Source organism: Malus domestica, chromosome 02 (assembly GCF_042453785.1).
Source record: "Malus domestica chromosome 02, GDT2T_hap1".
NCBI lineage: Eukaryota > Viridiplantae > Streptophyta > Magnoliopsida > Rosales > Rosaceae > Malus > Malus domestica.
The window spans coordinates 37,538,699-37,549,494 of record NC_091662.1 but is presented as its reverse complement, the minus strand read 5'-3'; the positions used below and the strand labels follow the sequence as shown (position 1 = coordinate 37,549,494).

General features: G+C 35.0%; 1 long non-coding RNA gene across 1 annotated transcript; it reads left to right on the top strand.

Moving 5' to 3' along the window:
- LOC139190673 (uncharacterized) lies at positions 1-860 on the top strand. Its single transcript, XR_011575018.1, has 2 exons — positions 1-684; positions 777-860. It is a non-coding gene; the product is annotated as an uncharacterized lncRNA (long non-coding RNA).
- The last annotated feature ends 9,936 nt before the right edge of the window (positions 861-10,796 follow it).

The following is a 10,796-nucleotide window of genomic DNA, read 5'->3' as shown; positions in this document are numbered from 1 at the left end:
AATAATTTCTCTCATGTTTGTTCTACATATTTTGTTTTCAATTTGATGCGTTTTGCAGAATTTATTTTCAATTTCATGGGTTCTGTAGCTTTTCAATTTCATGGGTTTTGGTTTTGCAATTTGTTTTGGGTAACTTCAGTTATGAACACTATTAGTTGAGGTTTCATTAATTTTATATTTTCTTATCCTTGCATGCGGTACTAATTTGTATCGACGAGATCCTCGGCGAGGCGGAGAAGAAATCGACTATGATGGATTTCACAGCTGAGATGAGGATCCAAGCTTTTCTTCGACTCTTTCATGGTTTTGGTTCGATTTCAAAACTACCCAAATGATAAAAAATTAAAAGACTATGATGGATTTCTGGGTTTTTTTCTTTCTTTCTGGATTTGGGTTTTTTGTTGAATATAAAGGCTTTAACTTCATGACTACAAAACGATTTGAGCTTTTTAGAGAGAGAGAGAGAGAGAGCGGCTTTTGATGATTTCAGCGAGTAAATGCTATAAGGAAGAAATACAGAATGATAAAGTGTTGATGCTAGCACAGGAGAAAAAAATGGCACTCTGTGATATCTGTGGTTCATTTCTTGTGGCCAATGATGCTGTAGAGAGAACTCAGTCTCATGTTACAGGGAAACAGCATATTGGTTATGGCATGGTTCGAGATTTTATCGCTGAGTTCAAGGTGAGTCTCTCTGTTGATTAATGAAGTATTGAAGTTAAGGAAAAATATAATTTCTTGCTCAGGGACTGAAAAACGTGGACCTTATTTTTCAGGAATCTAAGGAGAAGGCAAGGGAAGAAGAAAGGTTAGCGAGGGAGAAAGAAGCAGAAGAACGGAGGAAACAGAGGGAGAAGGAACAGGAGGATAGAAGGAGAAGTAATTCAAGTGACAAGGGTCTATCTTATGTTGTTGTGGTTGTTTTGCATTTTTTGGAGGAAAAAAAAAAAAAAAAAAACCGAAAAAAAAACCGAAACCGAACCGAAAAAACCGAAATGAAAAAAAAACCGAACCAAAAAAAACCGAAAAAAATTTGGGCCGAACCGAAATTTCAGTTTGGTTTCGGTTTTGGTAAAAAACCGAACCGATCAGAACCGAACCCAGCCCTAGTGGATACTACAAAAACTTATTTTATACTTAATAGAAGTATAATATTAACTCTAAGTGTTTGTTTAATCTACCGTTTTGACGCAATATGCATTCTACGAAACTTTTTTCAACGATCCAACCGTCAAACTTATTTTTACACATTCCGAGATCGCATACGTAAAAAATCGTAAAAAAAAACGTTCAGAGATTATGTAATGGAACAAAAGTTTTTTACGGTTATAAACGAAAAATCACAATTTAACGTTTTTTTTATCTCCGATTTTGATGATTTTTTACAGATAGACTCCTCGACCTATAAGAATGTAATGAATAAATTTGATCTTTAATTTAAAGTATTTACACTAGTGGATACCACAAAAACTTATTTTATACTTAATAGAAGTATAATATTAACTCTAAGTGTTTGTTTAATCTACTGTTTTGACGCAATATGCATTCTACAAAAAAAATTTCAATGATCCAACCGTCAAACTTATTTGTACACATTCCGAGATCGCATACGTAAAAAATCATAAAAAACAAACATTCAGAGATTACGTAATGGAACAAAAGTTTTCGACGATTATAAACGAAAAATCACAATTTAACGGTTATTTTAGCTCCGATTTTGATGATTTTTTACAGATACACTCCTCGACCCTATAAGAATGTAATGAATAAATTTGATCTTTAATTTAAAGTATTTACACTAGTGGATACCACAAAAACTTATTTTATACTTAATAAAAGTATAATATTAACTTCAAGTGTTTGTTTAATCTATCGTTTTGACGCAATATGGATTCTACAAAAACAATTTCAACGATCCAACCGTCAAACTTATTTGTACACATTCCAAGATCGCATATGTAAAAAATCGTAAAAAACAAACATTCAGAGATTACGTAATGGAACAAAAGTTTTCGACGATTATAAACGAAAAATCACAATTTAACGGTTATTTTAGCTCCGATTTTGATGATTTTTTACAGATACACTCCTTGACCCTATAATAATGTAATGAATAAATTTGATCTTTAATTTAAAGTATTTACACTAGTGGATACCGCAAAAACTTATTTTATACTTAATAGAAGTATAATATTAACTCTAAGTGTTTGTTTAATCTACCGTTTTGACGCAATATGCATTCTATGAAACTTTTTTCAACGATCCAACCGTCAAATTTATTTGTACACATTCCGAGATTGCAAACTTAAAAAATCGTAAAAAACAAACATTCAGATATTACGTAACGGAACAAAAGTTTTCGACGGTTATAAACGAAAAATTACAATTTAACGATTATTTTAGCTTCGATTTTGATGATTTTTGTACATATACACTCTTCGACCCTATAAGAATGTAATGAATAAATTTGATCTTTAATTTAAAGCATTTACATTTTTTTTATATATGAGTGATTGTATATATATTTTTTTACATTTTTTACACTTCTACAATAATTATTATTAATTTTATTAATTTTGCCCTCAAATAAAAAACATTATTCATGAGGGTTTGAAGGATTTTAAAAATCTAAACGATAATATAAGTGTAACAATTATCTATTCGTAGAGGAATAATGATAAATCACAAGTGTTTATATATTCTTTCACATTTTTTATACTTGTATGTATGTCTTCTTAGTTCTTGCATATACAAATACTATACTAGTATATTTTAATTTTGGACAAGAATATGTTATGTAAAATTTATCCTAGTAATGATAATAAGGAACTCTCATAATAAAAATAAATAATGACTAAACTTTTTTTTTATTTTTTTTATAATTTATATAGAACGATAATACAAAACTATATATTTAATATAGAATATATTGTATATATTAATATGACTATTGTATTTTATAATAAATCTTTTAGTAATTAAACTTTAAAATTATTAAAATAATTTTTTTCTTAACGGGTCGAAACGGGTTACCCACGTGTTACCCGCGTTTATACCTGTTAAGAACCCGTTATTAATGGGTTCTTAACGGGTCACCCGATAGTGACCCGATAAGTTATCGTGTTGACCCGAAACCCGTTATTTTCGTATCGTTTTCGTGTCGTGTCACCATGTCGTGTCAAAAACTGCCAATTCTACAATGGACAGCCCACTTAGCCCAAGGGCATTTTTTTGGGTGAAGGCTGGCCCAAATATAGAAATCTAATGACGAAACTGTTATTAATTCAAAAGAAGTCCAATTTCATAGGTAAAATGAATAGTGCAATTAAAACCCAATTACCCAAGGGACATCCCACTTCAGGCCCAACGCAGCAACCCAAGGCCTTTTTTCTTACGAAGGCTGGCCCAAATGCAAAAACCCAATGGCAAAATGGTTATTAACTCAAAATTAAACTCCAATTTCATAGGCAAGATGAAGAGTGCAATTGACATTCCAACTTTAGACTATGGTAATGGTAATTGTATAGACTAGTCCAACACCCAATTGAAGGCAGCCACGTGGCAAAAGAATTTTTTTAAATTAGATTTGGTTCAGTTCAGACATGTATGAAACTGGTACTAAACTGATTATTCATAGACCGGTTTAGTTTTATATCGTAATTGAGAAATATCATTTAGAATTGGCTAATCCGTTTTTTCCCGTTCGAACCGGGTTCAATTTCAATTCTTGGTCCATTCTGCCCACCCTTATGAGAAAGAGCTCCTAAGAGCATCTCCAGTCATACTCTCTATTAAGTACTAGGTTTAATGTTTGGCTTCCCTTGTCAAAATTTGTAAATATTACAACACATGCTCATAATTTAGAGTTAGGGTACAATGCTGATCTGGGATTAAACTTGTCAAAGCACTAGCCATCTTCACTACAAAATGTTTGATTCATACATTTGCATATGCATATCAAGCTTATTTTTTCAAATTCTTTTTGTTTAGTGTAGTTGTCTAGTCAAAAATTCCTTCTGATGTCCAACTGTCGAGGCATGCAAATTAAGATAGCCCACATGGGCCATTTGACACATTTTCCTGTGCGTGGATTTCTCATCCTTGATCTGAAAAGGTTTCTTTGGGTTGTGACACGTGTCTCCTTGTACCTCTTAAGCTTCCAAACCAAAACCCTAGCCATAAAACCATCTCATGCACAAATACCCAATCACTGCATATTAGGGTTGCAATGTATTCATGGTTTTGTATTAAGTTCTTGGTTGAAATTTGAGTTTCATATCCTACATAGACCAATCCTTTGGATTCATGTTAGGTTCTTTTTCAACTATTTGACTGGAGAACCTGAATGGTCAGTTGAATCTAGATTTCATATGCATATCATAACATCATATCATTGATCGTGTTGATCTTGGTGCCATAAGGTGAAAAAGCTGAGGAGGAGCTGCCACTTCGTGAAGACTGAAGGAGTTCATCTCGTGTAAGGTAAGGTTACACAAAGGTAAAGCTGCTCCATAGATAAGGATCTAGGAATTAAGTTTGTGTGGTCTTTCTATGAACCTTGTTTACACTAGTGGATTGGACTCAGTGTAGAGTCTCCGGTTTTTTAACCTAGAGGTGGGTTTTTCCGGCCAAAAAATTCCTCGTGTTCAATACTTTACAAAGCATCATTTATGACCTAATAATCACTATTAGAGATAAACACTGTAGGGTCTGCTAGTATTGACACTTTGTTAACAAAGTAAACATAACTCATGAATTAAGACTAAAACATAATTGAAGATCACATTGTCTTATTTTAGTTGTACGAGTGTGCTTGGTTTATATGCTTGTGGGTACCTAACAATCTGTACTTAGTTGACTAGTACGTTTGACTAGTCAATACAGTTGGTTTCAAAGTTTTTATTGTAGGGTAATCTGTCTGGTACTAATTTCACTCTCTATTTTATACCAAAGGTTTGGTGAAAACTATCATAAAGTTATTTGAGAAGCTCTCTAAAAAAAATGTACTTTACCATATCCCTACTTTAAAGAGTTATAACGATCATGCATCAATAAATAGACAATGGGAATTAATTATTTATTTAAAATGATCTTTTTTGTTTGTCAAAAAAATAAATTTATTAGATTAGATGTTAGATTAGAGAGCCGACAGAGTTCGAACCCATGCTATGGTGCAAAGGCAACACTTACCTCCACCACTGTGGTTGAGGGCCACTTGCTATTTAAATCGATCTTAAAATAATTACATTAATTATAGAGAGCCACTATGAGGTATTTTCTTCCTTCCTATATCTAGGAGCTCTTAATGAATATTGATGTGAAAATTACTTAACACACAAATTAAACCCTCTTTTGACAATTGTAGTATATATGTAAGTAGGGTATCGTTCTAGGCCGGGGATTAGGAGGGATTGCTAATCTATTCTAAATTAATTTAAAAATATTAAATAAGACTCAATGACACAAAATTAGGCTAAAAATTCTAATAACTCGAAACACACTTAAAATGACTCAAAATAATGAAAACAATTAAATTAAACACTAGGAACTGAAATGGACGGAAATTAAATTAAAGACTAACAATAAAGAAAACTAACTAAATAATATAATTTAATAATGGATGGGTGTTTGGTTTTGATGAAAAGTAAATTAAACTTAATTAAATTACAGAATTGACAAAAACATAAAATTAAGGTAAAATGATAAATGACGGACTAGCTAGAGGGTTCTTCTCCACACATGTTATACTTGCATACAAAATGATTTTCAGTTTTTCTTTCAATAAATTGTAAATCTCAATACTCCAGATTAACCGTGAACAGCACTAATTAACCCTCAGTTTTTCCACAAGTTATTGGGTTGGATGATTGCATACGACAACCCAAAACATTCCCTACAAGTTCCCTACATGAATTGCATAATAGAGATACAAGCAAGAATCATTAAGTTCTATGAAAAACATAAGCATTGACGAGGCACTCGTTACTATGATTTGCATGAAACTTATGCCAAGAATTTACTTAACGTGATTGTGACTAGCAACCTTCACTACTTGTGAATATAAGTTCATAACGATTAGGTGAAATTCACTTATATTCTAGCATCAAATTCATGCATGTAAATTAAGTATGCATCCTTAATCGACATACAAAAATAAGCTATCTATCAAGCAGTTAAGCAAATTAAATCACAACTCAGAAATCACAACTGAAGGTAATCAATTCATATTACAAATATATTCATGGCTTTGAATTATCCTCTAGCCAACATAAATTTAATTACACATTATTAAAAACAGAAATAAAAGAGAAGTTTAGAAAAATTAAACCGAAAGAGAGAGTGGGCATCTTGCTGCTTTCTTCACTGGCGTCCTCCCTGTCTTCTTTCCGTCTCTAGCAGCCTTGCTGCCTTTCACGCTGCAAAACCGTCCCTGCTGTCCGTGTCAGTCTCTCCTACTTTTTCTTCGTTTCTGCGTGCTGACCCTGTCCTTCTCACCATGCCGCGCCTTGGGCCTCTCTCCCCGTTCTCACTCCTCCCGTACTGCCTCTGTCCTCTCTTTATTTTATTCTTCCACGTTTCTTCTTATTTCTGCGCCTCTCTCGCTGCCAAAGGCAGCGCCTCTTCTCTGCGAGCTGCCCAAAGGGCAGCCCCTTTCTCCCGCTCCAAGACCCCCCCTTGCGTCCTGTCTTCTCTCCTCTTATCTTCCCGCTGACCTCCCACTTATTCACTTTCATTTTTTATTTTATTCCTTCCCATTTTTTCACTACCGTCCCATTTCCTCCAGCTGCAAAAGCAGCTATTCCTCTCTCCCACCGACGCTCTCCCTTCTATTTTCTGCTATTCTTTCCGTTCCACTACCTTCCCACTGTCTCCCCACTAGCTGCAAAGGCTTATTTCTTTTTGTTTCTTTTCTTTACTCACCAACTGCAAAACACTTCAATCTTAGATATATCATATAATTTTTAATGCATACCTAATAAATTTAGCCTAACTTCTATAACCTATAATCCGTGACAGAATTCTACCAATAACCCATGACAGAATGAGAACGACTAAAGCAATTTTCGACGAATTTATTATTTAAAACTCATTTGTGCCATTTTTATTTTCTTTGCATAAACAAATCCTATAAACACAAAAATAACGTAAATAGCTCAAAAATATAAGGAACTAACTAAGAAAAGACGAGTGAATTTGAAGTAAAAATATATATAAATATGATCCGATCAAATATCTATCTTAGGAGGTGGATAGGGAATTGGAGGTGATTTTTTTTTAATCACCCTTATATTCTAGTTAGGAGTTTATTTAGGGAGTCCATTGGAGATGCTCTAAGGGTTCCTAAAATTAATGTTTATCGGTTCATATTTATGTTGGAAATGTGCCCTAAAGCCAATCATATGATGATACTTTACGGACATTTTACATGTTAAACTAATCTAGTCTAATATAAAGGGCAAAGATTATTGTTTAAAGCCATCTCATATAAATGTTATATGCTTAAACGATATGTCCAAGGAATATATAATTGGGAGAATGTGATCTAAAGAAGTTAGATTCATGAGACCATTCTCTTTCGTATACATATCCTAAACATTCTTGATCATACGATTGCCAATTAGGCATTGACAGTCCGTTAATATCAGTACGTGCTATGTCTTCTCTTAGAGAGAGTGACTGGTCTCGAGTCATTGGTGTGACTGACACCAAGACAAGCATGTAGGTGCTCAATAGAAAATGAGTCCATTGAACGCGATCAATAAGGAGTTCTCATACTCATGTCACATGAAAACTCATGGTTTGGATAATGAAAAATAGTCATTTGACCTGAGGCATCATAGTTGTCTTATGGTTAAGTCATTGATCTTTGACTATGTCAAAGTCACTCCGTCAAAGGGTGTCCACAACATAGTTGGGGTTAAGCCACTTAGCCATGGAGACAAGTGAATGCACAACAATGGATCTCTAACCTTCAAACCGTTTGAGGGAGAATACTCTATGATATGATTAAGAATCTCTGGCCAGAGTATGAATGAGATTTAGGAATTCATTCCAAATCACATTCCAGGTAATCATATAAATAAGAGAATCACATTGGATAGTAGACATGAATAAACTATCAAATCAAACAATGTGGTCAAGAGTATTGTAGAGAAAGATCGTATTGCATTGTAATCCCTAGCCAAATAGGTTCTCCACCTCTTCTGATTAACTTGGGTAGCCATGACATACTGCTAGGTGTGGTTTGTCGAAGCCCTAAAGGTGTATAATCACTAAAGGGAGAATTGAAAAGTAAGTTTCAATTCACAATTGATTTGAAAAGTTATAATTGCCCACTGCCTCACTAAAGGGAACCTAACGGATTGTACACAGTGTAAGGTAGATATTGAAGAAACAACGGAGATGAGTAAAGATAATTAAATGGTTTAATTATTTATGGCTAGGATTAATTAATATGTTAATTAATCAAATGAATAAGTTCATTTTAGACCTTGGGTTAGTTTTGGGCCTCAAGGCCCAATGGGCTTCGAATGTCAATAACTTAAGTTGTATGACAACTTGAAAACACAAAGGGCATGAAAGCCCAATGAACCCACATGGCCGGCTATAGAGAGTGTAAGGGAGAATTGGTTTTAATTTCAATTATGCCACTCAATGTAAGTGGCTATAGAAAGGAAATTATAACTCATTCCCTTATAAGGGTTTTCTAGAGAGAAAAGAGAAAAACACAAAAAGGCTCTCTCTTCTCTTAGGAGGCCGGCCACTCTAGGAAGAATGGACTAGCATCCATTTCTTCCTAGGTCACTCATATTTTCCTCAATGCTCTCCTTGGTGTGGAAACTTAGAAGTTCCCTTTCTTGGGAACTTGGAAAATCCATTCCTTCATCCATATCCAAGAAGTCATGGAGCCAAGAAGCAAAGTTCCTCCATCCACATCCATAGAGCCAAGGAGCAAAGGGACTAAGGAAAGAAGGCCCTCACATGGGTGAATATCCTTTGCTAAGCAAAGAGATACTTCAAAGGTATAAAAGTTTCTAAACTCTTTTCTTTAAGATTTGAGTTGAGTCTTGGTTCACCACAACAACTAGGCCTTCAATTTCATGGGTAAAGTTTTGTTTTTGAGTGCATACAAGCATGATTCCGCCTTTAATTGTTAATTGTATGCATAGATGTTGCTCAAATTAAATTTTTTTCACAAATTATTCCTTCAATTTATTACTCCAGAAAATAGAGAGTATAGTTGAGAAGAAATTTTTTAAAGAGCTCCTAAAATAACTTTCTAGCAATTTTAGCTAAAATTTAATTAAAGAATATAAAGCATGTCTGGAGATGCTCTAATAAATTAAGAATTGCCTTATCTATTTTACCTTGTCTTTTGGTGAGATAATCATCTTAACTAGGTCAATGGACTAGGAAAAATACCATATTAACCAGCAAAGTATAATTTTCCTCAAACAATCGCCTACTCTTTTGAAGATGCTCTAAAAGCAGTTTCACCTATTTTGAACGGTTTGGGGCTAGAAGTGGATTTGGCGTGGTTGCTATTCACTTAAACAATAAACTTCCTTAGCCTTTCTCTCTAGCTTTTTCTCTCTCGCCCAGGAAAACCCCCAATCCCCTTTTCGCCGCCGACTCCTTCCTTTGGTTTGGGTTAGCAGGCAACCCCTGCATCTTCTCACCTTTTCTTTTTCCTTCTAGCTAGCTACTCATCCCTCACTCCCTCCTACATCCTTCTCATCTCGTTTCATCCTTCCCTTCTTCTGAGCCATTTTCTCTCTCCCCCCTCCCAACCCACTCACTAAGACTTCCCTTCTTCAATTTTTCCTATTTTCCTTCCCTTTCTCTTACTGGTTTTCGGCTTTCCTCCTAAATTTCTAATTTCCTTGAGTTTGTCTTAATCTCCCTGAGTTTATCTCAGATCTGGGCTTTTATGCTCTTTTCTTCCTCCGTTGTTTGTCTCAATCGTTAATTTTCCACCGCCGACCTTTACCACTCGACCTATCGCGTGTCTCCCATTGGCGGCACACTTTGGTGTTGGGTGGTCATTAAAGTGCTGTTTTTAGCACTATTTGGTAGGATTATGGGAGTGCTTTTGCACGGGTGGCTTGCTCACCCACATTTTCCGTTCATCCAGCTTGTTCGTGGGTTCTTCCTCTTGACGATGGTGGTGGATCAGCGATAGTGGCTCAGCTATTGTGGTGGAGTCAATAGTCTTCATGATCTAGGGTTTTTCTTGTTGTGGGTTTGCTCTTTTTGGGCTTATCGCTTTAATTAGTCTAGTTGGATCTTCTCTATTGCGAAACCCTTTTGCAACCCTTTATGACTCATCTTCAATACCAACCCAAGGTTTGAACATGATTGTTGCCACCACTTTCCTCTCAAACAGCGAACTGAGCCACCTAAAAAAACGATGAACAATATGAAAACAACAATGGCTACATATCTAAAATTGAAAATCAAGTGGTCGCCGCACGATTCTTCTAGCCTCAATTTAGTTGATGTTCTTGATCTTCGTCCCGGATGAGTCTCAAGCTTCTTCGAAGCTTTCTTTACGGAGATCCTGTTTGAGGCAAGGAATTCTCCTCACATAACTCCTCGGGGGTGTTGGCACATGGTGTGTTGTCGAGCTAGTTCTTGCTTGGTGTGCTGCAAGATAGGTTAGTAGTTAGTTTTGAAATGTGCCTTTGTGGGGCCTTAGATGTAGGCCTTGAGGTTCATAATCAAAACTAACAAGGATATTGGCATGCCACTGCTATCTTAGTATAATAGATGTTGAACAAATGTGATTTAAGTCG